The sequence below is a fragment of the Eleutherodactylus coqui genome, unplaced genomic scaffold (assembly GCF_035609145.1).
Source record: "Eleutherodactylus coqui strain aEleCoq1 unplaced genomic scaffold, aEleCoq1.hap1 HAP1_SCAFFOLD_729, whole genome shotgun sequence".
Classification (NCBI taxonomy): Eukaryota; Metazoa; Chordata; class Amphibia; order Anura; family Eleutherodactylidae; genus Eleutherodactylus; species Eleutherodactylus coqui.
The window spans coordinates 12,479-35,898 of NW_027102311.1; the positions used below are offsets into that span (position 1 = coordinate 12,479).

Here is a 23,420-nt window from a genome sequence, read left to right on the forward strand (position 1 = left end):
GGCTGCCAGGATACGCTGTGCCTGCCCGATGTTTCCAACTTGGCTATTAGCGCAGCGGTAGGTACGAACTATAGAGTGCGGCTGCCATATGAACTGGTGTGTGTGTGTGTGTGTGTTTTGCTTCCAGTTGTACCTGTGCTGTGCACACTCTGGCAGACGCAGCTGCTCAGTGGATACAATGTTGCGAGCAGACGGGCTGAGTGTCAATCAAAGTGCTTGGGTGGTAGCAGCAGCCGCCGCCACAGCTGCGCTGCACCTCTTGCTCGTCGGTTTTGTTTTTCTGCTTTTGGAAACTGCTGTAGGAAAGGGGGTGCACCGGTCCTGGAGGTACTGCAATACCAGGTCAATGCGTGGAGTGGACAGAGCAAGCTCTTTTTCCAGCTCCCTGTTCTAAAAATCCATTTAATATATGGTCCCCAGATAGGGGACGTATCAGATATTAAACTGATAAGAACAGATACTACACTTGATCTTAGCCAAAAGGCCGAGAAGCGATAACCCGAAATGGGTTTCACCTGTAGCCCGGCCCGCCCAACTCCACTTCCAAGGCTTGAGGCAACACGCTCAGCCAGCACTCTGGGCGCACCCACAATGCACCCAGGCAGCTGGGAGAGCTATTAAAACTTTCCATAGCCCCGCCCCACGCCTTCTCAACCGCGCCCAGCCTCACACCCTCAGTCCTTCCTCTTGCACCGTGCTCACGCATCCTAGGCTTGCAGAGCCTGCTGCTGCTGCTACTGCAGGACTCGTCAGCTCCCTACAAAGGATGGTTAAGCCGGCGATGACACTAGAAGCAAGCACTAGTTTGTCTCTGAAGGTGCGTCGGTCGGTCGGTTGGAGGGATCTCTTCGGCCGGCCGCATTTCCAGTGGGGACGGATGGAAACTTTTAACCTAAAATAAGGGAAATTGGCTTCGGCCCCATAGGGCTTTATTGCCTTCCCCTGGGCCAGCATTAGTAGACCCTAGTAAGGAGAATATTAGAGCGGCATGGTCATCCGAAGAACTTAAAAACATACAGCAGGCCTTTTTTGCCCGCCCGCCATACATACATACATACATAACTACAGATTTTATATTTTTTTTTACATATATACATTATATATACACACACACACACACACACACACACACACACACACACACACACACACACACACAATCTTAAATCTATCTTTAATCTATATCTACAAAATCTGTAATTTAGAAATAATCCATATCTATATTCTACATAATTAATAAAGATAGATAGATAGATAGATAGATAGATAGATAGATAGACTCACTCACATACATGCATACATACATACATACTGTATGCAATTGAGCCAGGTGTTTGGAAGGCTGACGATGTCACTCCTTTGTGATGTCATCAATTTAGAAGCATTAATACCGGGCTTGGCAGCCATTTCAGTCAGTCTCTGCTGCAGCTGGGAGACGGGAGATGGTCTTTATTTCCACCAAGAAGCTGCAGAACTACCGGTAACTGCATCATTTTTATTTTATTCAATATAGGTTTTATTGGTTTCATGGAGGGGGGGAAACTTTTGCCTTATCTCAAAGCAATGTAAAATTAACTTTGACAATGAAACTTAATAAATCAATTTCGAGTTGAACTATATCATGTTTGTCTGTGATATTTTATAAGGTCTACAAACAGGGGAATGAGGGGAGGGTAAGGGGGGGGTAGGTATCTATGACACGGGAGAAAGAAAAAATAAAACAAAAAGGGGGGGGGGGCGGGCTCCGGAATTGTTGTTTCTCTTTACGATTGTGGTTTAAACGTGTTACTCACATGTCCCTGTCTGTAACCACTTGGTAAATAGGGGTGAGCTCCGGGCATCTATCCATATCGCCCAGGTGTGATACAATTTATCATAGCCTGACGGCTCATCTGGAAGCCTCATTCTCTCCATACGCTCTATTTCGTGGATCATTGCTATTTTTAGTGGAGTGCATTTTTTATGCAGCACACAAGGGGGAGACAGCGGCCTACCAAAATCGAGTTGGCTGCTGCTGTGGCTTTCTTTTTTTAAAAAAAAGGTAGGTTCCGTTCTTCCATGGTGAGGAATAGGCAGGGAGGTTCGGTTTTTGCCAGCTGGGGAATGCTTATAGGCAAGGCCTTATCCCTGGTGGTGCGTGTAACGTCAGACCACGTTTTAGACATGCAGCAGCAGCATTCAGTCAGTGGCTGAAACGAGCTCCATGCAAGTTTACATTAAACAGACACATTTCTTTCTTTACTGTATTGACTGCGGTCTGTAATCGAGCGGTTGAACTGTTTCTGTGTCCATGCATTGAATAAAGCAATACATCCTTGTAAAGTAGGCGTCCGTTCGTTGGAGTTCTTTGCTCCCCGAGTGTTGCTCCATCTCTAAACGTTGGCCTGGATCTTCATGGACGAATACTGCCCATCCCACGTGGAGCGTGTATCTCAGCCCGCGTGGAGTGCTGCAGTCCAATGAGGTATTCCGTGCTACATAGCAAGCCTTGGGCCTGTGTGATTGGGGGTCCGCTGCTGTCTGTCCACTCTGAAGCGCGCATCCGGGGCCGGCCGCTTTTCGACTACCAGCGACTGCAGGTCACACACACAGGCTGGTTGGAATGGCCTAGCATTATCCTGATCCGGAGGTGTAACTTGAAGCTGCGGGGCCCCAGTACAAAGTCTGGAACTGGGCCCCCAAACTATAAAGCGTCATTGATAGCATTGGTTTACAATGTGGGGAAGAGAGACTTTATGGGCCCCCTAGGGCTCCGGGCCCCCTGCACATACACCCATGACCCGAATACGTGGAGCATACAGACGCAGGCTGCCAGGATACGCTGTGCCTGCCCGATGTTTCCAACTTGGCTATTAGCGCAGCGGTAGGTACGAACTATAGAGTGCGGCTGCCATATGAACTGGTGTGTGTGTGTGTGTGTGTTTTGCTTCCAGTTGTACCTGTGCTGTGCACACTCTGGCAGACGCAGCTGCTCAGTGGATACAATGTTGCGAGCAGACGGGCTGAGTGTCAATCAAAGTGCTTGGGTGGTAGCAGCAGCCGCCGCCACAGCTGCGCTGCACCTCTTGCTCGTCGGTTTTGTTTTTCTGCTTTTGGAAACTGCTGTAGGAAAGGGGGTGCACCGGTCCTGGAGGTACTGCAATACCAGGTCAATGCGTGGAGTGGACAGAGCAAGCTCTTTTTCCAGCTCCCTGTTCTAAAAATCCATTTAATATATGGTCCCCAGATAGGGGACGTATCAGATATTAAACTGATAAGAACAGATACTACACTTGATCTTAGCCAAAAGGCCGAGAAGCGATAACCCGAAATGGGTTTCACCTGTAGCCCGGCCCGCCCAACTCCACTTCCAAGGCTTGAGGCAACACGCTCAGCCAGCACTCTGGGCGCACCCACAATGCACCCAGGCAGCTGGGAGAGCTATTAAAACTTTCCATAGCCCCGCCCCACGCCTTCTCAACCGCGCCCAGCCTCACACCCTCAGTCCTTCCTCTTGCACCGTGCTCACGCATCCTAGGCTTGCAGAGCCTGCTGCTGCTGCTACTGCAGGACTCGTCAGCTCCCTACAAAGGATGGTTAAGCCGGCGATGACACTAGAAGCAAGCACTAGTTTGTCTCTGAAGGTGCGTCGGTCGGTCGGTTGGAGGGATCTCTTCGGCCGGCCGCATTTCCAGTGGGGACGGATGGAAACTTTTAACCTAAAATAAGGGAAATTGGCTTCGGCCCCATAGGGCTTTATTGCCTTCCCCTGGGCCAGCATTAGTAGACCCTAGTAAGGAGAATATTAGAGCGGCATGGTCATCCGAAGAACTTAAAAACATACAGCAGGCCTTTTTTGCCCGCCCGCCATACATACATACATACATAACTACAGATTTTATATTTTTTTTTACATATATACATTATATATACACACACACACACACACACACACACACACACACACACACACACACACACACAATCTTAAATCTATCTTTAATCTATATCTACAAAATCTGTAATTTAGAAATAATCCATATCTATATTCTACATAATTAATAAAGATAGATAGATAGATAATAGATAGATAGATAGATAGATAGACTCACTCACATACATGCATACATACATACATACTGTATGCAATTGAGCCAGGTGTTTGGAAGGCTGACGATGTCACTCCTTTGTGATGTCATCAATTTAGAAGCATTAATACCGGGCTTGGCAGCCATTTCAGTCAGTCTCTGCTGCAGCTGGGAGACGGGAGATGGTCTTTATTTCCACCAAGAAGCTGCAGAACTACCGGTAACTGCATCATTTTTATTTTATTCAATATAGGTTTTATTGGTTTCATGGAGGGGGGGAAACTTTTGCCTTATCTCAAAGCAATGTAAAATTAACTTTGACAATGAAACTTAATAAATCAATTTCGAGTTGAACTATATCATGTTTGTCTGTGATATTTTATAAGGTCTACAAACAGGGGAATGAGGGGAGGGTAAGGGGGGGGTAGGTATCTATGACACGGGAGAAAGAAAAAATAAAACAAAAAGGGGGGGGGGGCGGGCTCCGGAATTGTTGTTTCTCTTTACGATTGTGGTTTAAACGTGTTACTCACATGTCCCTGTCTGTAACCACTTGGTAAATAGGGGTGAGCTCCGGGCATCTATCCATATCGCCCAGGTGTGATACAATTTATCATAGCCTGACGGCTCATCTGGAAGCCTCATTCTCTCCATACGCTCTATTTCGTGGATCATTGCTATTTTTAGTGGAGTGCATTTTTTATGCAGCACACAAGGGGGAGACAGCGGCCTACCAAAATCGAGTTGGCTGCTGCTGTGGCTTTCTTTTTTTAAAAAAAAGGTAGGTTCCGTTCTTCCATGGTGAGGAATAGGCAGGGAGGTTCGGTTTTTGCCAGCTGGGGAATGCTTATAGGCAAGGCCTTATCCCTGGTGGTGCGTGTAACGTCAGACCACGTTTTAGACATGCAGCAGCAGCATTCAGTCAGTGGCTGACAAACGAGCTCCATGCAAGTTTACATTAAACAGACACATTTCTTTCTTTACTGTATTGACTGCGGTCTGTAATCGAGCGGTTGAACTGTTTCTGTGTCCATGCATTGAATAAAGCAATACATCCTTGTAAAGTAGGCGTCCGTTCGTTGGAGTTCTTTGCTCCCCGAGTGTTGCTCCATCTCTAAACGTTGGCCTGGATCTTCATGGACGAATACTGCCCATCCCACGTGGAGCGTGTATCTCAGCCCGCGTGGAGTGCTGCAGTCCAATGAGGTATTCCGTGCTACATAGCAAGCCTTGGGCCTGTGTGATTGGGGGTCCGCTGCTGTCTGTCCACTCTGAAGCGCGCATCCGGGGCCGGCCGCTTTTCGACTACCAGCGACTGCAGGTCACACACACAGGCTGGTTGGAATGGCCTAGCATTATCCTGATCCGGAGGTGTAACTTGAAGCTGCGGGGCCCCAGTACAAAGTCTGGAACTGGGCCCCCAAACTATAAAGCGTCATTGATAGCATTGGTTTACAATGTGGGGAAGAGAGACTTTATGGGCCCCCTAGGGCTCCGGGCCCCCTGCACATACACCCATGACCCGAATACGTGGAGCATACAGACGCAGGCTGCCAGGATACGCTGTGCCTGCCCGATGTTTCCAACTTGGCTATTAGCGCAGCGGTAGGTACGAACTATAGAGTGCGGCTGCCATATGAACTGGTGTGTGTGTGTGTGTGTGTTTTGCTTCCAGTTGTACCTGTGCTGTGCACACTCTGGCAGACGCAGCTGCTCAGTGGATACAATGTTGCGAGCAGACGGGCTGAGTGTCAATCAAAGTGCTTGGGTGGTAGCAGCAGCCGCCGCCACAGCTGCGCTGCACCTCTTGCTCGTCGGTTTTGTTTTTCTGCTTTTGGAAACTGCTGTAGGAAAGGGGGTGCACCGGTCCTGGAGGTACTGCAATACCAGGTCAATGCGTGGAGTGGACAGAGCAAGCTCTTTTTCCAGCTCCCTGTTCTAAAAATCCATTTAATATATGGTCCCCAGATAGGGGACGTATCAGATATTAAACTGATAAGAACAGATACTACACTTGATCTTAGCCAAAAGGCCGAGAAGCGATAACCCGAAATGGGTTTCACCTGTAGCCCGGCCCGCCCAACTCCACTTCCAAGGCTTGAGGCAACACGCTCAGCCAGCACTCTGGGCGCACCCACAATGCACCCAGGCAGCTGGGAGAGCTATTAAAACTTTCCATAGCCCCGCCCCACGCCTTCTCAACCGCGCCCAGCCTCACACCCTCAGTCCTTCCTCTTGCACCGTGCTCACGCATCCTAGGCTTGCAGAGCCTGCTGCTGCTGCTACTGCAGGACTCGTCAGCTCCCTACAAAGGATGGTTAAGCCGGCGATGACACTAGAAGCAAGCACTAGTTTGTCTCTGAAGGTGCGTCGGTCGGTCGGTTGGATTGGAGGGATCTCTTCGGCCGGCCGCATTTCCAGTGGGGACGGATGGAAACTTTTAACCTAAAATAAGGGAAATTGGCTTCGGCCCCATAGGGCTTTATTGCCTTCCCCTGGGCCAGCATTAGTAGACCCTAGTAAGGAGAATATTAGAGCGGCATGGTCATCCGAAGAACTTAAAAACATACAGCAGGCCTTTTTTGCCCGCCCGCCATACATACATACATACATAACTACAGATTTTATATTTTTTTTTACATATATACATTATATATACACACACACACACACACACACACACACACACACACACACACACACACACACACAATCTTAAATCTATCTTTAATCTATATCTACAAAATCTGTAATTTAGAAATAATCCATATCTATATTCTACATAATTAATAAAGATAGATAGATAGATAGATAGATAGATAGATAGACTCACTCACATACATGCATACATACATACATACTGTATGCAATTGAGCCAGGTGTTTGGAAGGCTGACGATGTCACTCCTTTGTGATGTCATCAATTTAGAAGCATTAATACCGGGCTTGGCAGCCATTTCAGTCAGTCTCTGCTGCAGCTGGGAGACGGGAGATGGTCTTTATTTCCACCAAGAAGCTGCAGAACTACCGGTAACTGCATCATTTTTATTTTATTCAATATAGGTTTTATTGGTTTCATGGAGGGGGGGAAACTTTTGCCTTATCTCAAAGCAATGTAAAATTAACTTTGACAATGAAACTTAATAAATCAATTTCGAGTTGAACTATATCATGTTTGTCTGTGATATTTTATAAGGTCTACAAACAGGGGAATGAGGGGAGGGTAAGGGGGGGGTAGGTATCTATGACACGGGAGAAAGAAAAAATAAAACAAAAAGGGGGGGGGGGGCGGGCTCCGGAATTGTTGTTTCTCTTTACGATTGTGGTTTAAACGTGTTACTCACATGTCCCTGTCTGTAACCACTTGGTAAATAGGGGTGAGCTCCGGGCATCTATCCATATCGCCCAGGTGTGATACAATTTATCATAGCCTGACGGCTCATCTGGAAGCCTCATTCTCTCCATACGCTCTATTTCGTGGATCATTGCTATTTTTAGTGGAGTGCATTTTTTATGCAGCACACAAGGGGGAGACAGCGGCCTACCAAAATCGAGTTGGCTGCTGCTGTGGCTTTCTTTTTTTAAAAAAAAGGTAGGTTCCGTTCTTCCATGGTGAGGAATAGGCAGGGAGGTTCGGTTTTTGCCAGCTGGGGAATGCTTATAGGCAAGGCCTTATCCCTGGTGGTGCGTGTAACGTCAGACCACGTTTTAGACATGCAGCAGCAGCATTCAGTCAGTGGCTGACAAACGAGCTCCATGCAAGTTTACATTAAACAGACACATTTCTTTCTTTACTGTATTGACTGCGGTCTGTAATCGAGCGGTTGAACTGTTTCTGTGTCCATGCATTGAATAAAGCAATACATCCTTGTAAAGTAGGCGTCCGTTCGTTGGAGTTCTTTGCTCCCCGAGTGTTGCTCCATCTCTAAACGTTGGCCTGGATCTTCATGGACGAATACTGCCCATCCCACGTGGAGCGTGTATCTCAGCCCGCGTGGAGTGCTGCAGTCCAATGAGGTATTCCGTGCTACATAGCAAGCCTTGGGCCTGTGTGATTGGGGGTCCGCTGCTGTCTGTCCACTCTGAAGCGCGCATCCGGGGCCGGCCGCTTTTCGACTACCAGCGACTGCAGGTCACACACACAGGCTGGTTGGAATGGCCTAGCATTATCCTGATCCGGAGGTGTAACTTGAAGCTGCGGGGCCCCAGTACAAAGTCTGGAACTGGGCCCCCAAACTATAAAGCGTCATTGATAGCATTGGTTTACAATGTGGGGAAGAGAGACTTTATGGGCCCCCTAGGGCTCCGGGCCCCCTGCACATACACCCATGACCCGAATACGTGGAGCATACAGACGCAGGCTGCCAGGATACGCTGTGCCTGCCCGATGTTTCCAACTTGGCTATTAGCGCAGCGGTAGGTACGAACTATAGAGTGCGGCTGCCATATGAACTGGTGTGTGTGTGTGTGTGTGTTTTGCTTCCAGTTGTACCTGTGCTGTGCACACTCTGGCAGACGCAGCTGCTCAGTGGATACAATGTTGCGAGCAGACGGGCTGAGTGTCAATCAAAGTGCTTGGGTGGTAGCAGCAGCCGCCGCCACAGCTGCGCTGCACCTCTTGCTCGTCGGTTTTGTTTTTCTGCTTTTGGAAACTGCTGTAGGAAAGGGGGTGCACCGGTCCTGGAGGTACTGCAATACCAGGTCAATGCGTGGAGTGGACAGAGCAAGCTCTTTTTCCAGCTCCCTGTTCTAAAAATCCATTTAATATATGGTCCCCAGATAGGGGACGTATCAGATATTAAACTGATAAGAACAGATACTACACTTGATCTTAGCCAAAAGGCCGAGAAGCGATAACCCGAAATGGGTTTCACCTGTAGCCCGGCCCGCCCAACTCCACTTCCAAGGCTTGAGGCAACACGCTCAGCCAGCACTCTGGGCGCACCCACAATGCACCCAGGCAGCTGGGAGAGCTATTAAAACTTTCCATAGCCCCGCCCCACGCCTTCTCAACCGCGCCCAGCCTCACACCCTCAGTCCTTCCTCTTGCACCGTGCTCACGCATCCTAGGCTTGCAGAGCCTGCTGCTGCTGCTACTGCAGGACTCGTCAGCTCCCTACAAAGGATGGTTAAGCCGGCGATGACACTAGAAGCAAGCACTAGTTTGTCTCTGAAGGTGCGTCGGTCGGTCGGTTGGAGGGATCTCTTCGGCCGGCCGCATTTCCAGTGGGGACGGATGGAAACTTTTAACCTAAAATAAGGGAAATTGGCTTCGGCCCCATAGGGCTTTATTGCCTTCCCCTGGGCCAGCATTAGTAGACCCTAGTAAGGAGAATATTAGAGCGGCATGGTCATCCGAAGAACTTAAAAACATACAGCAGGCCTTTTTTGCCCGCCCGCCATACATACATACATACATAACTACAGATTTTATATTTTTTTTTACATATATACATTATATATACACACACACACACACACACACACACACACACACACACACACACACACACACACACAATCTTAAATCTATCTTTAATCTATATCTACAAAATCTGTAATTTAGAAATAATCCATATCTATATTCTACATAATTAATAAAGATAGATAGATAGATAGATAGATAGATAGATAGATAGACTCACTCACATACATGCATACATACATACATACTGTATGCAATTGAGCCAGGTGTTTGGAAGGCTGACGATGTCACTCCTTTGTGATGTCATCAATTTAGAAGCATTAATACCGGGCTTGGCAGCCATTTCAGTCAGTCTCTGCTGCAGCTGGGAGACGGGAGATGGTCTTTATTTCCACCAAGAAGCTGCAGAACTACCGGTAACTGCATCATTTTTATTTTATTCAATATAGGTTTTATTGGTTTCATGGAGGGGGGGAAACTTTTGCCTTATCTCAAAGCAATGTAAAATTAACTTTGACAATGAAACTTAATAAATCAATTTCGAGTTGAACTATATCATGTTTGTCTGTGATATTTTATAAGGTCTACAAACAGGGGAATGAGGGGAGGGTAAGGGGGGGGTAGGTATCTATGACACGGGAGAAAGAAAAAATAAAACAAAAAGGGGGGGGGGGCGGGCTCCGGAATTGTTGTTTCTCTTTACGATTGTGGTTTAAACGTGTTACTCACATGTCCCTGTCTGTAACCACTTGGTAAATAGGGGTGAGCTCCGGGCATCTATCCATATCGCCCAGGTGTGATACAATTTATCATAGCCTGACGGCTCATCTGGAAGCCTCATTCTCTCCATACGCTCTATTTCGTGGATCATTGCTATTTTTAGTGGAGTGCATTTTTTATGCAGCACACAAGGGGGAGACAGCGGCCTACCAAAATCGAGTTGGCTGCTGCTGTGGCTTTCTTTTTTTAAAAAAAAGGTAGGTTCCGTTCTTCCATGGTGAGGAATAGGCAGGGAGGTTCGGTTTTTGCCAGCTGGGGAATGCTTATAGGCAAGGCCTTATCCCTGGTGGTGCGTGTAACGTCAGACCACGTTTTAGACATGCAGCAGCAGCATTCAGTCAGTGGCTGACAAACGAGCTCCATGCAAGTTTACATTAAACAGACACATTTCTTTCTTTACTGTATTGACTGCGGTCTGTAATCGAGCGGTTGAACTGTTTCTGTGTCCATGCATTGAATAAAGCAATACATCCTTGTAAAGTAGGCGTCCGTTCGTTGGAGTTCTTTGCTCCCCGAGTGTTGCTCCATCTCTAAACGTTGGCCTGGATCTTCATGGACGAATACTGCCCATCCCACGTGGAGCGTGTATCTCAGCCCGCGTGGAGTGCTGCAGTCCAATGAGGTATTCCGTGCTACATAGCAAGCCTTGGGCCTGTGTGATTGGGGGTCCGCTGCTGTCTGTCCACTCTGAAGCGCGCATCCGGGGCCGGCCGCTTTTCGACTACCAGCGACTGCAGGTCACACACACAGGCTGGTTGGAATGGCCTAGCATTATCCTGATCCGGAGGTGTAACTTGAAGCTGCGGGGCCCCAGTACAAAGTCTGGAACTGGGCCCCCAAACTATAAAGCGTCATTGATAGCATTGGTTTACAATGTGGGGAAGAGAGACTTTATGGGCCCCCTAGGGCTCCGGGCCCCCTGCACATACACCCATGACCCGAATACGTGGAGCATACAGACGCAGGCTGCCAGGATACGCTGTGCCTGCCCGATGTTTCCAACTTGGCTATTAGCGCAGCGGTAGGTACGAACTATAGAGTGCGGCTGCCATATGAACTGGTGTGTGTGTGTGTGTGTGTTTTGCTTCCAGTTGTACCTGTGCTGTGCACACTCTGGCAGACGCAGCTGCTCAGTGGATACAATGTTGCGAGCAGACGGGCTGAGTGTCAATCAAAGTGCTTGGGTGGTAGCAGCAGCCGCCGCCACAGCTGCGCTGCACCTCTTGCTCGTCGGTTTTGTTTTTCTGCTTTTGGAAACTGCTGTAGGAAAGGGGGTGCACCGGTCCTGGAGGTACTGCAATACCAGGTCAATGCGTGGAGTGGACAGAGCAAGCTCTTTTTCCAGCTCCCTGTTCTAAAAATCCATTTAATATATGGTCCCCAGATAGGGGACGTATCAGATATTAAACTGATAAGAACAGATACTACACTTGATCTTAGCCAAAAGGCCGAGAAGCGATAACCCGAAATGGGTTTCACCTGTAGCCCGGCCCGCCCAACTCCACTTCCAAGGCTTGAGGCAACACGCTCAGCCAGCACTCTGGGCGCACCCACAATGCACCCAGGCAGCTGGGAGAGCTATTAAAACTTTCCATAGCCCCGCCCCACGCCTTCTCAACCGCGCCCAGCCTCACACCCTCAGTCCTTCCTCTTGCACCGTGCTCACGCATCCTAGGCTTGCAGAGCCTGCTGCTGCTGCTACTGCAGGACTCGTCAGCTCCCTACAAAGGATGGTTAAGCCGGCGATGACACTAGAAGCAAGCACTAGTTTGTCTCTGAAGGTGCGTCGGTCGGTCGGTTGGAGGGATCTCTTCGGTCCGGCCGCATTTCCAGTGGGGACGGATGGAAACTTTTAACCTAAAATAAGGGAAATTGGCTTCGGCCCCATAGGGCTTTATTGCCTTCCCCTGGGCCAGCATTAGTAGACCCTAGTAAGGAGAATATTAGAGCGGCATGGTCATCCGAAGAACTTAAAAACATACAGCAGGCCTTTTTTGCCCGCCCGCCATACATACATACATACATAACTACAGATTTTATATTTTTTTTTACATATATACATTATATATACACACACACACACACACACACACACACACACACACACACACACACACACACACACAATCTTAAATCTATCTTTAATCTATATCTACAAAATCTGTAATTTAGAAATAATCCATATCTATATTCTACATAATTAATAAGATAGATAGATAGATAGATAGATAGATAGATAGATAGACTCACTCACATACATGCATACATACATACATACTGTATGCAATTGAGCCAGGTGTTTGGAAGGCTGACGATGTCACTCCTTTGTGATGTCATCAATTTAGAAGCATTAATACCGGGCTTGGCAGCCATTTCAGTCAGTCTCTGCTGCAGCTGGGAGACGGGAGATGGTCTTTATTTCCACCAAGAAGCTGCAGAACTACCGGTAACTGCATCATTTTTATTTTATTCAATATAGGTTTTATTGGTTTCATGGAGGGGGGGAAACTTTTGCCTTATCTCAAAGCAATGTAAAATTAACTTTGACAATGAAACTTAATAAATCAATTTCGAGTTGAACTATATCATGTTTGTCTGTGATATTTTATAAGGTCTACAAACAGGGGAATGAGGGGAGGGTAAGGGGGGGGTAGGTATCTATGACACGGGAGAAAGAAAAAATAAAACAAAAAGGGGGGGGGGGCGGGCTCCGGAATTGTTGTTTCTCTTTACGATTGTGGTTTAAACGTGTTACTCACATGTCCCTGTCTGTAACCACTTGGTAAATAGGGGTGAGCTCCGGGCATCTATCCATATCGCCCAGGTGTGATACAATTTATCATAGCCTGACGGCTCATCTGGAAGCCTCATTCTCTCCATACGCTCTATTTCGTGGATCATTGCTATTTTTAGTGGAGTGCATTTTTTATGCAGCACACAAGGGGGAGACAGCGGCCTACCAAAATCGAGTTGGCTGCTGCTGTGGCTTTCTTTTTTTAAAAAAAAGGTAGGTTCCGTTCTTCCATGGTGAGGAATAGGCAGGGAGGTTCGGTTTTTGCCAGCTGGGGAATGCTTATAGGCAAGGCCTTATCCCTGGTGGTGCGTGTAACGTCAGACCACGTTTTAGACATGCAGCAGCAGCATTCAGTCAGTGGCTGACAAACGAGCTCCATGCAAGTTTACATTAAACAGACACATTTCTTTCTTTACTGTATTGACTGCGGTCTGTAATCGAGCGGTTGAACTGTTTCTGTGTCCATGCATTGAATAAAGCAATACATCCTTGTAAAGTAGGCGTCCGTTCGTTGGAGTTCTTTGCTCCCCGAGTGTTGCTCCATCTCTAAACGTTGGCCTGGATCTTCATGGACGAATACTGCCCATCCCACGTGGAGCGTGTATCTCAGCCCGCGTGGAGTGCTGCAGTCCAATGAGGTATTCCGTGCTACATAGCAAGCCTTGGGCCTGTGTGATTGGGGGTCCGCTGCTGTCTGTCCACTCTGAAGCGCGCATCCGGGGCCGGCCGCTTTTCGACTACCAGCGACTGCAGGTCACACACACAGGCTGGTTGGAATGGCCTAGCATTATCCTGATCCGGAGGTGTAACTTGAAGCTGCGGGGCCCCAGTACAAAGTCTGGAACTGGGCCCCCAAACTATAAAGCGTCATTGATAGCATTGGTTTACAATGTGGGGAAGAGAGACTTTATGGGCCCCCTAGGGCTCCGGGCCCCCTGCACATACACCCATGACCCGAATACGTGGAGCATACAGACGCAGGCTGCCAGGATACGCTGTGCCTGCCCGATGTTTCCAACTTGGCTATTAGCGCAGCGGTAGGTACGAACTATAGAGTGCGGCTGCCATATGAACTGGTGTGTGTGTGTGTGTGTGTTTTGCTTCCAGTTGTACCTGTGCTGTGCACACTCTGGCAGACGCAGCTGCTCAGTGGATACAATGTTGCGAGCAGACGGGCTGAGTGTCAATCAAAGTGCTTGGGTGGTAGCAGCAGCCGCCGCCACAGCTGCGCTGCACCTCTTGCTCGTCGGTTTTGTTTTTCTGCTTTTGGAAACTGCTGTAGGAAAGGGGGTGCACCGGTCCTGGAGGTACTGCAATACCAGGTCAATGCGTGGAGTGGACAGAGCAAGCTCTTTTTCCAGCTCCCTGTTCTAAAAATCCATTTAATATATGGTCCCCAGATAGGGGACGTATCAGATATTAAACTGATAAGAACAGATACTACACTTGATCTTAGCCAAAAGGCCGAGAAGCGATAACCCGAAATGGGTTTCACCTGTAGCCCGGCCCGCCCAACTCCACTTCCAAGGCTTGAGGCAACACGCTCAGCCAGCACTCTGGGCGCACCCACAATGCACCCAGGCAGCTGGGAGAGCTATTAAAACTTTCCATAGCCCCGCCCCACGCCTTCTCAACCGCGCCCAGCCTCACACCCTCAGTCCTTCCTCTTGCACCGTGCTCACGCATCCTAGGCTTGCAGAGCCTGCTGCTGCTGCTACTGCAGGACTCGTCAGCTCCCTACAAAGGATGGTTAAGCCGGCGATGACACTAGAAGCAAGCACTAGTTTGTCTCTGAAGGTGCGTCGGTCGGTCGGTTGGAGGGATCTCTTCGGCCGGCCGCATTTCCAGTGGGGACGGATGGAAACTTTTAACCTAAAATAAGGGAAATTGGCTTCGGCCCCATAGGGCTTTATTGCCTTCCCCTGGGCCAGCATTAGTAGACCCTAGTAAGGAGAATATTAGAGCGGCTATGGTCATCCGAAGAACTTAAAAACATACAGCAGGCCTTTTTTGCCCGCCCGCCATACATACATACATACATAACTACAGATTTTATATTTTTTTTTACATATATACATTATATATACACACACACACACACACACACACACACACACACACACACACACACACACACACACACAATCTTAAATCTATCTTTAATCTATATCTACAAAATCTGTAATTTAGAAATAATCCATATCTATATTCTACATAATTAATAATAGATAGATAGATAGATAGATAGATAGATAGATAGACTCACTCACATACATGCATACATACATACATACTGTATGCAATTGAGCCAGGTGTTTGGAAGGCTGACGATGTCACTCCTTTGTGATGTCATCAATTTAGAAGCATTAATACCGGGCTTGGCAGCCATTTCAGTCAGTCTCTGCTGCAGCTGGGAGACGGGAGATGGTCTTTATTTCCACCAAGAAGCTGCAGAACTACCGGTAACTGCATCATTTTTATTTTATTCAATATAGGTTTTATTGGTTTCATGGAGGGGGGGAAACTTTTGCCTTATCTCAAAGCAATGTAAAATTAACTTTGACAATGAAACTTAATAAATCAATTTCGAGTTGAACTATATCATGTTTGTCTGTGATATTTTATAAGGTCTACAAACAGGGGAATGAGGGGAGGGTAAGGGGGGGGTAGGTATCTATGACACGGGAGAAAGAAAAAATAAAACAAAAAGGGGGGGGGGGCGGGCTCCGGAATTGTTGTTTCTCTTTACGATTGTGGTTTAAACGTGTTACTCACATGTCCCTGTCTGTAACCACTTGGTAAATAGGGGTGAGCTCCGGGCATCTATCCATATCGCCCAGGTGTGATACAATTTATCATAGCCTGACGGCTCATCTGGAAGCCTCATTCTCTCCATACGCTCTATTTCGTGGATCATTGCTATTTTTAGTGGAGTGCATTTTTTATGCAGCACACAAGGGGGAGACAGCGGCCTACCAAAATCGAGTTGGCTGCTGCTGTGGCTTTCTTTTTTTAAAAAAAAGGTAGGTTCCGTTCTTCCATGGTGAGGAATAGGCAGGGAGGTTCGGTTTTTGCCAGCTGGGGAATGCTTATAGGCAAGGCCTTATCCCTGGTGGTGCGTGTAACGTCAGACCACGTTTTAGACATGCAGCAGCAGCATTCAGTCAGTGGCTGACAAACGAGCTCCATGCAAGTTTACATTAAACAGACACATTTCTTTCTTTACTGTATTGACTGCGGTCTGTAATCGAGCGGTTGAACTGTTTCTGTGTCCATGCATTGAATAAAGCAATACATCCTTGTAAAGTAGGCGTCCGTTCGTTGGAGTTCTTTGCTCCCCGAGTGTTGCTCCATCTCTAAACGTTGGCCTGGATCTTCATGGACGAATACTGCCCATCCCACGTGGAGCGTGTATCTCAGCCCGCGTGGAGTGCTGCAGTCCAATGAGGTATTCCGTGCTACATAGCAAGCCTTGGGCCTGTGTGATTGGGGGTCCGCTGCTGTCTGTCCACTCTGAAGCGCGCATCCGGGGCCGGCCGCTTTTCGACTACCAGCGACTGCAGGTCACACACACAGGCTGGTTGGAATGGCCTAGCATTATCCTGATCCGGAGGTGTAACTTGAAGCTGCGGGGCCCCAGTACAAAGTCTGGAACTGGGCCCCCAAACTATAAAGCGTCATTGATAGCATTGGTTTACAATGTGGGGAAGAGAGACTTTATGGGCCCCCTAGGGCTCCGGGCCCCCTGCACATACACCCATGACCCGAATACGTGGAGCATACAGACGCAGGCTGCCAGGATACGCTGTGCCTGCCCGATGTTTCCAACTTGGCTATTAGCGCAGCGGTAGGTACGAACTATAGAGTGCGGCTGCCATATGAACTGGTGTGTGTGTGTGTGTGTGTTTTGCTTCCAGTTGTACCTGTGCTGTGCACACTCTGGCAGACGCAGCTGCTCAGTGGATACAATGTTGCGAGCAGACGGGCTGAGTGTCAATCAAAGTGCTTGGGTGGTAGCAGCAGCCGCCGCCACAGCTGCGCTGCACCTCTTGCTCGTCGGTTTTGTTTTTCTGCTTTTGGAAACTGCTGTAGGAAAGGGGGTGCACCGGTCCTGGAGGTACTGCAATACCAGGTCAATGCGTGGAGTGGACAGAGCAAGCTCTTTTTCCAGCTCCCTGTTCTAAAAATCCATTTAATATATGGTCCCCAGATAGGGGACGTATCAGATATTAAACTGATAAGAACAGATACTACACTTGATCTTAGCCAAAAGGCCGAGAAGCGATAACCCGAAATGGGTTTCACCTGTAGCCCGGCCCGCCCAACTCCACTTCCAAGGCTTGAGGCAACACGCTCAGCCAGCACTCTGGGCGCACCCACAATGCACCCAGGCAGCTGGGAGAGCTATTAAAACTTTCCATAGCCCCGCCCCACGCCTTCTCAACCGCGCCCAGCCTCACACCCTCAGTCCTTCCTCTTGCACCGTGCTCACGCATCCTAGGCTTGCAGAGCCTGCTGCTGCTGCTACTGCAGGACTCGTCAGCTCCCTACAAAGGATGGTTAAGCCGGCGATGACACTAGAAGCAAGCACTAGTTTGTCTCTGAAGGTGCGTCGGTCGGTCGGTTGGAGGGATCTCTTCGGCCGGCCGCATTTCCAGTGGGGACGGATGGAAACTTTTAACCTAAAATAAGGGAAATTGGCTTCGGCCCCATAGGGCTTTATTGCCTTCCCCTGGGCCAGCATTAGTAGACCCTAGTAAGGAGAATATTAGAGCGGCATGGTCATCCGAAGAACTTAAAAACATACAGCAGGCCTTTTTTGCCCGCCCGCCATACATACATACATACATAACTACAGATTTTATATTTTTTTTTACATATATACATTATATATACACACACACACACACACACACACACACACACACACACACACACACACACACACACAATCTTAAATCTATCTTTAATCTATATCTACAAAATCTGTAATTTAGAAATAATCCATATCTATATTCTACATAATTAATAAAGATAGATAGATAGATAGATAGATAGATAGATAGACTCACTCACATACATGCATACATACATACATACTGTATGCAATTGAGCCAGGTGTTTGGAAGGCTGACGATGTCACTCCTTTGTGATGTCATCAATTTAGAAGCATTAATACCGGGCTTGGCAGCCATTTCAGTCAGTCTCTGCTGCAGCTGGGAGACGGGAGATGGTCTTTATTTCCACCAAGAAGCTGCAGAACTACCGGTAACTGCATCATTTTTATTTTATTCAATATAGGTTTTATTGGTTTCATGGAGGGGGGGAAACTTTTGCCTTATCTCAAAGCAATGTAAAATTAACTTTGACAATGAAACTTAATAAATCAATTTCGAGTTGAACTATATCATGTTTGTCTGTGATATTTTATAAGGTCTACAAACAGGGGAATGAGGGGAGGGTAAGGGGGGGGTAGGTATCTATGACACGGGAGAAAGAAAAAATAAAACAAAAAGGGGGGGGGGGCGGGCTCCGGAATTGTTGTTTCTCTTTACGATTGTGGTTTAAACGTGTTACTCACATGTCCCTGTCTGTAACCACTTGGTAAATAGGGGTGAGCTCCGGGCATCTATCCATATCGCCCAGGTGTGATACAATTTATCATAGCCTGACGGCTCATCTGGAAGCCTCATTCTCTCCATACGCTCTATTTCGTGGATCATTGCTATTTTTAGTGGAGTGCATTTTTTATGCAGCACACAAGGGGGAGACAGCGGCCTACCAAAATCGAGTTGGCTGCTGCTGTGGCTTTCTTTTTTTAAAAAAAAGGTAGGTTCCGTTCTTCCATGGTGAGGAATAGGCAGGGAGGTTCGGTTTTTGCCAGCTGGGGAATGCTTATAGGCAAGGCCTTATCCCTGGTGGTGCGTGTAACGTCAGACCACGTTTTAGACATGCAGCAGCAGCATTCAGTCAGTGGCTGACAAACGAGCTCCATGCAAGTTTACATTAAACAGACACATTTCTTTCTTTACTGTATTGACTGCGGTCTGTAATCGAGCGGTTGAACTGTTTCTGTGTCCATGCATTGAATAAAGCAATACATCCTTGTAAAGTAGGCGTCCGTTCGTTGGAGTTCTTTGCTCCCCGAGTGTTGCTCCATCTCTAAACGTTGGCCTGGATCTTCATGGACGAATACTGCCCATCCCACGTGGAGCGTGTATCTCAGCCCGCGTGGAGTGCTGCAGTCCAATGAGGTATTCCGTGCTACATAGCAAGCCTTGGGCCTGTGTGATTGGGGGTCCGCTGCTGTCTGTCCACTCTGAAGCGCGCATCCGGGGCCGGCCGCTTTTCGACTACCAGCGACTGCAGGTCACACACACAGGCTGGTTGGAATGGCCTAGCATTATCCTGATCCGGAGGTGTAACTTGAAGCTGCGGGGCCCCAGTACAAAGTCTGGAACTGGGCCCCCAAACTATAAAGCGTCATTGATAGCATTGGTTTACAATGTGGGGAAGAGAGACTTTATGGGCCCCCTAGGGCTCCGGGCCCCCTGCACATACACCCATGACCCGAATACGTGGAGCATACAGACGCAGGCTGCCAGGATACGCTGTGCCTGCCCGATGTTTCCAACTTGGCTATTAGCGCAGCGGTAGGTACGAACTATAGAGTGCGGCTGCCATATGAACTGGTGTGTGTGTGTGTGTGTGTTTTGCTTCCAGTTGTACCTGTGCTGTGCACACTCTGGCAGACGCAGCTGCTCAGTGGATACAATGTTGCGAGCAGACGGGCTGAGTGTCAATCAAAGTGCTTGGGTGGTAGCAGCAGCCGCCGCCACAGCTGCGCTGCACCTCTTGCTCGTCGGTTTTGTTTTTCTGCTTTTGGAAACTGCTGTAGGAAAGGGGGTGCACCGGTCCTGGAGGTACTGCAATACCAGGTCAATGCGTGGAGTGGACAGAGCAAGCTCTTTTTCCAGCTCCCTGTTCTAAAAATCCATTTAATATATGGTCCCCAGATAGGGGACGTATCAGATATTAAACTGATAAGAACAGATACTACACTTGATCTTAGCCAAAAGGCCGAGAAGCGATAACCCGAAATGGGTTTCACCTGTAGCCCGGCCCGCCCAACTCCACTTCCAAGGCTTGAGGCAACACGCTCAGCCAGCACTCTGGGCGCACCCACAATGCACCCAGGCAGCTGGGAGAGCTATTAAAACTTTCCATAGCCCCGCCCCACGCCTTCTCAACCGCGCCCAGCCTCACACCCTCAGTCCTTCCTCTTGCACCGTGCTCACGCATCCTAGGCTTGCAGAGCCTGCTGCTGCTGCTACTGCAGGACTCGTCAGCTCCCTACAAAGGATGGTTAAGCCGGCGATGACACTAGAAGCAAGCACTAGTTTGTCTCTGAAGGTGCGTCGGTCGGTCGGTTGGAGGGATCTCTTCGGCCGGCCGCATTTCCAGTGGGGACGGATGGAAACTTTTAACCTAAAATAAGGGAAATTGGCTTCGGCCCCATAGGGCTTTATTGCCTTCCCCTGGGCCAGCATTAGTAGACCCTAGTAAGGAGAATATTAGAGCGGCATGGTCATCCGAAGAACTTAAAAACATACAGCAGGCCTTTTTTGCCCGCCCGCCATACATACATACATACATAACTACAGATTTTATATTTTTTTTTACATATATACATTATATATACACACACACACACACACACACACACACACACACACACACACACACACACACACACAATCTTAAATCTATCTTTAATCTATATCTACAAAATCTGTAATTTAGAAATAATCCATATCTATATTCTACATAATTAATAATAGATAGATAGATAGATAGATAGATAGATAGATAGACTCACTCACATACATGCATACATACATACATACTGTATGCAATTGAGCCAGGTGTTTGGAAGGCTGACGATGTCACTCCTTTGTGATGTCATCAATTTAGAAGCATTAATACCGGGCTTGGCAGCCATTTCAGTCAGTCTCTGCTGCAGCTGGGAGACGGGAGATGGTCTTTATTTCCACCAAGAAGCTGCAGAACTACCGGTAACTGCATCATTTTTATTTTATTCAATATAGGTTTTATTGGTTTCATGGAGGGGGGGAAACTTTTGCCTTATCTCAAAGCAATGTAAAATTAACTTTGACAATGAAACTTAATAAATCAATTTCGAGTTGAACTATATCATGTTTGTCTGTGATATTTTATAAGGTCTACAAACAGGGGAATGAGGGGAGGGTAAGGGGGGGGTAGGTATCTATGACACGGGAGAAAGAAAAAATAAAACAAAAAGGGGGGGGGGGGCGGGCTCCGGAATTGTTGTTTCTCTTTACGATTGTGGTTTAAACGTGTTACTCACATGTCCCTGTCTGTAACCACTTGGTAAATAGGGGTGAGCTCCGGGCATCTATCCATATCGCCCAGGTGTGATACAATTTATCATAGCCTGACGGCTCATCTGGAAGCCTCATTCTCTCCATACGCTCTATTTCGTGGATCATTGCTATTTTTAGTGGAGTGCATTTTTTATGCAGCACACAAGGGGGAGACAGCGGCCTACCAAAATCGAGTTGGCTGCTGCTGTGGCTTTCTTTTTTTAAAAAAAAGGTAGGTTCCGTTCTTCCATGGTGAGGAATAGGCAGGGAGGTTCGGTTTTTGCCAGCTGGGGAATGCTTATAGGCAAGGCCTTATCCCTGGTGGTGCGTGTAACGTCAGACCACGTTTTAGACATGCAGCAGCAGCATTCAGTCAGTGGCTGACAAACGAGCTCCATGCAAGTTTACATTAAACAGACACATTTCTTTCTTTACTGTATTGACTGCGGTCTGTAATCGAGCGGTTGAACTGTTTCTGTGTCCATGCATTGAATAAAGCAATACATCCTTGTAAAGTAGGCGTCCGTTCGTTGGAGTTCTTTGCTCCCCGAGTGTTGCTCCATCTCTAAACGTTGGCCTGGATCTTCATGGACGAATACTGCCCATCCCACGTGGAGCGTGTATCTCAGCCCGCGTGGAGTGCTGCAGTCCAATGAGGTATTCCGTGCTACATAGCAAGCCTTGGGCCTGTGTGATTGGGGGTCCGCTGCTGTCTGTCCACTCTGAAGCGCGCATCCGGGGCCGGCCGCTTTTCGACTACCAGCGACTGCAGGTCACACACACAGGCTGGTTGGAATGGCCTAGCATTATCCTGATCCGGAGGTGTAACTTGAAGCTGCGGGGCCCCAGTACAAAGTCTGGAACTGGGCCCCCAAACTATAAAGCGTCATTGATAGCATTGGTTTACAATGTGGGGAAGAGAGACTTTATGGGCCCCCTAGGGCTCCGGGCCCCCTGCACATACACCCATGACCCGAATACGTGGAGCATACAGACGCAGGCTGCCAGGATACGCTGTGCCTGCCCGATGTTTCCAACTTGGCTATTAGCGCAGCGGTAGGTACGAACTATAGAGTGCGGCTGCCATATGAACTGGTGTGTGTGTGTGTGTGTGTTTTGCTTCCAGTTGTACCTGTGCTGTGCACACTCTGGCAGACGCAGCTGCTCAGTGGATACAATGTTGCGAGCAGACGGGCTGAGTGTCAATCAAAGTGCTTGGGTGGTAGCAGCAGCCGCCGCCACAGCTGCGCTGCACCTCTTGCTCGTCGGTTTTGTTTTTCTGCTTTTGGAAACTGCTGTAGGAAAGGGGGTGCACCGGTCCTGGAGGTACTGCAATACCAGGTCAATGCGTGGAGTGGACAGAGCAAGCTCTTTTTCCAGCTCCCTGTTCTAAAAATCCATTTAATATATGGTCCCCAGATAGGGGACGTATCAGATATTAAACTGATAAGAACAGATACTACACTTGATCTTAGCCAAAAGGCCGAGAAGCGATAACCCGAAATGGGTTTCACCTGTAGCCCGGCCCGCCCAACTCCACTTCCAAGGCTTGAGGCAACACGCTCAGCCAGCACTCTGGGCGCACCCACAATGCACCCAGGCAGCTGGGAGAGCTATTAAAACTTTCCATAGCCCCGCCCCACGCCTTCTCAACCGCGCCCAGCCTCACACCCTCAGTCCTTCCTCTTGCACCGTGCTCACGCATCCTAGGCTTGCAGAGCCTGCTGCTGCTGCTACTGCAGGACTCGTCAGCTCCCTACAAAGGATGGTTAAGCCGGCGATGACACTAGAAGCAAGCACTAGTTTGTCTCTGAAGGTGCGTCGGTCGGTCGGTTGGAGGGATCTCTTCGGCCGGCCGCATTTCCAGTGGGGACGGATGGAAACTTTTAACCTAAAATAAGGGAAATTGGCTTCGGCCCCATAGGGCTTTATTGCCTTCCCCTGGGCCAG

General features: G+C 48.3%; 9 non-coding genes across 9 annotated transcripts; all 9 read right to left on the reverse strand.

Annotated features, from left to right (window-relative positions):
- Positions 1–305: 305 nt before the first annotated feature.
- On the reverse strand, positions 306–496 carry LOC136601729 (U2 spliceosomal RNA). Its single transcript, XR_010789470.1, has one exon. It is a non-coding gene; the product is annotated as a U2 spliceosomal RNA (small nuclear RNA).
- A 2,615-nt stretch (positions 497–3,111) lies between these two features.
- Positions 3,112–3,302, reverse strand: LOC136601717 (U2 spliceosomal RNA). The gene has a single exon (XR_010789459.1). It is a non-coding gene; the product is annotated as a U2 spliceosomal RNA (small nuclear RNA).
- A 2,618-nt stretch (positions 3,303–5,920) lies between these two features.
- LOC136601718 (U2 spliceosomal RNA) lies at positions 5,921–6,111 on the reverse strand. The gene has a single exon (XR_010789460.1). It is a non-coding gene; the product is annotated as a U2 spliceosomal RNA (small nuclear RNA).
- A 2,619-nt stretch (positions 6,112–8,730) lies between these two features.
- LOC136601719 (U2 spliceosomal RNA) lies at positions 8,731–8,921 on the reverse strand. Its single transcript, XR_010789461.1, has one exon. It is a non-coding gene; the product is annotated as a U2 spliceosomal RNA (small nuclear RNA).
- Positions 8,922–11,540: 2,619 nt separating this feature from the next.
- On the reverse strand, positions 11,541–11,731 carry LOC136601720 (U2 spliceosomal RNA). Its single transcript, XR_010789462.1, has one exon. It is a non-coding gene; the product is annotated as a U2 spliceosomal RNA (small nuclear RNA).
- Positions 11,732–14,350: 2,619 nt separating this feature from the next.
- On the reverse strand, positions 14,351–14,541 carry LOC136601721 (U2 spliceosomal RNA). Its single transcript, XR_010789463.1, has one exon. It is a non-coding gene; the product is annotated as a U2 spliceosomal RNA (small nuclear RNA).
- Positions 14,542–17,160: 2,619 nt separating this feature from the next.
- LOC136601722 (U2 spliceosomal RNA) lies at positions 17,161–17,351 on the reverse strand. Its single transcript, XR_010789464.1, has one exon. It is a non-coding gene; the product is annotated as a U2 spliceosomal RNA (small nuclear RNA).
- Positions 17,352–19,966: 2,615 nt separating this feature from the next.
- LOC136601724 (U2 spliceosomal RNA) lies at positions 19,967–20,157 on the reverse strand. The gene has a single exon (XR_010789465.1). It is a non-coding gene; the product is annotated as a U2 spliceosomal RNA (small nuclear RNA).
- A 2,617-nt stretch (positions 20,158–22,774) lies between these two features.
- On the reverse strand, positions 22,775–22,965 carry LOC136601725 (U2 spliceosomal RNA). The gene has a single exon (XR_010789466.1). It is a non-coding gene; the product is annotated as a U2 spliceosomal RNA (small nuclear RNA).
- Positions 22,966–23,420: the final 455 nt, after the last annotated feature.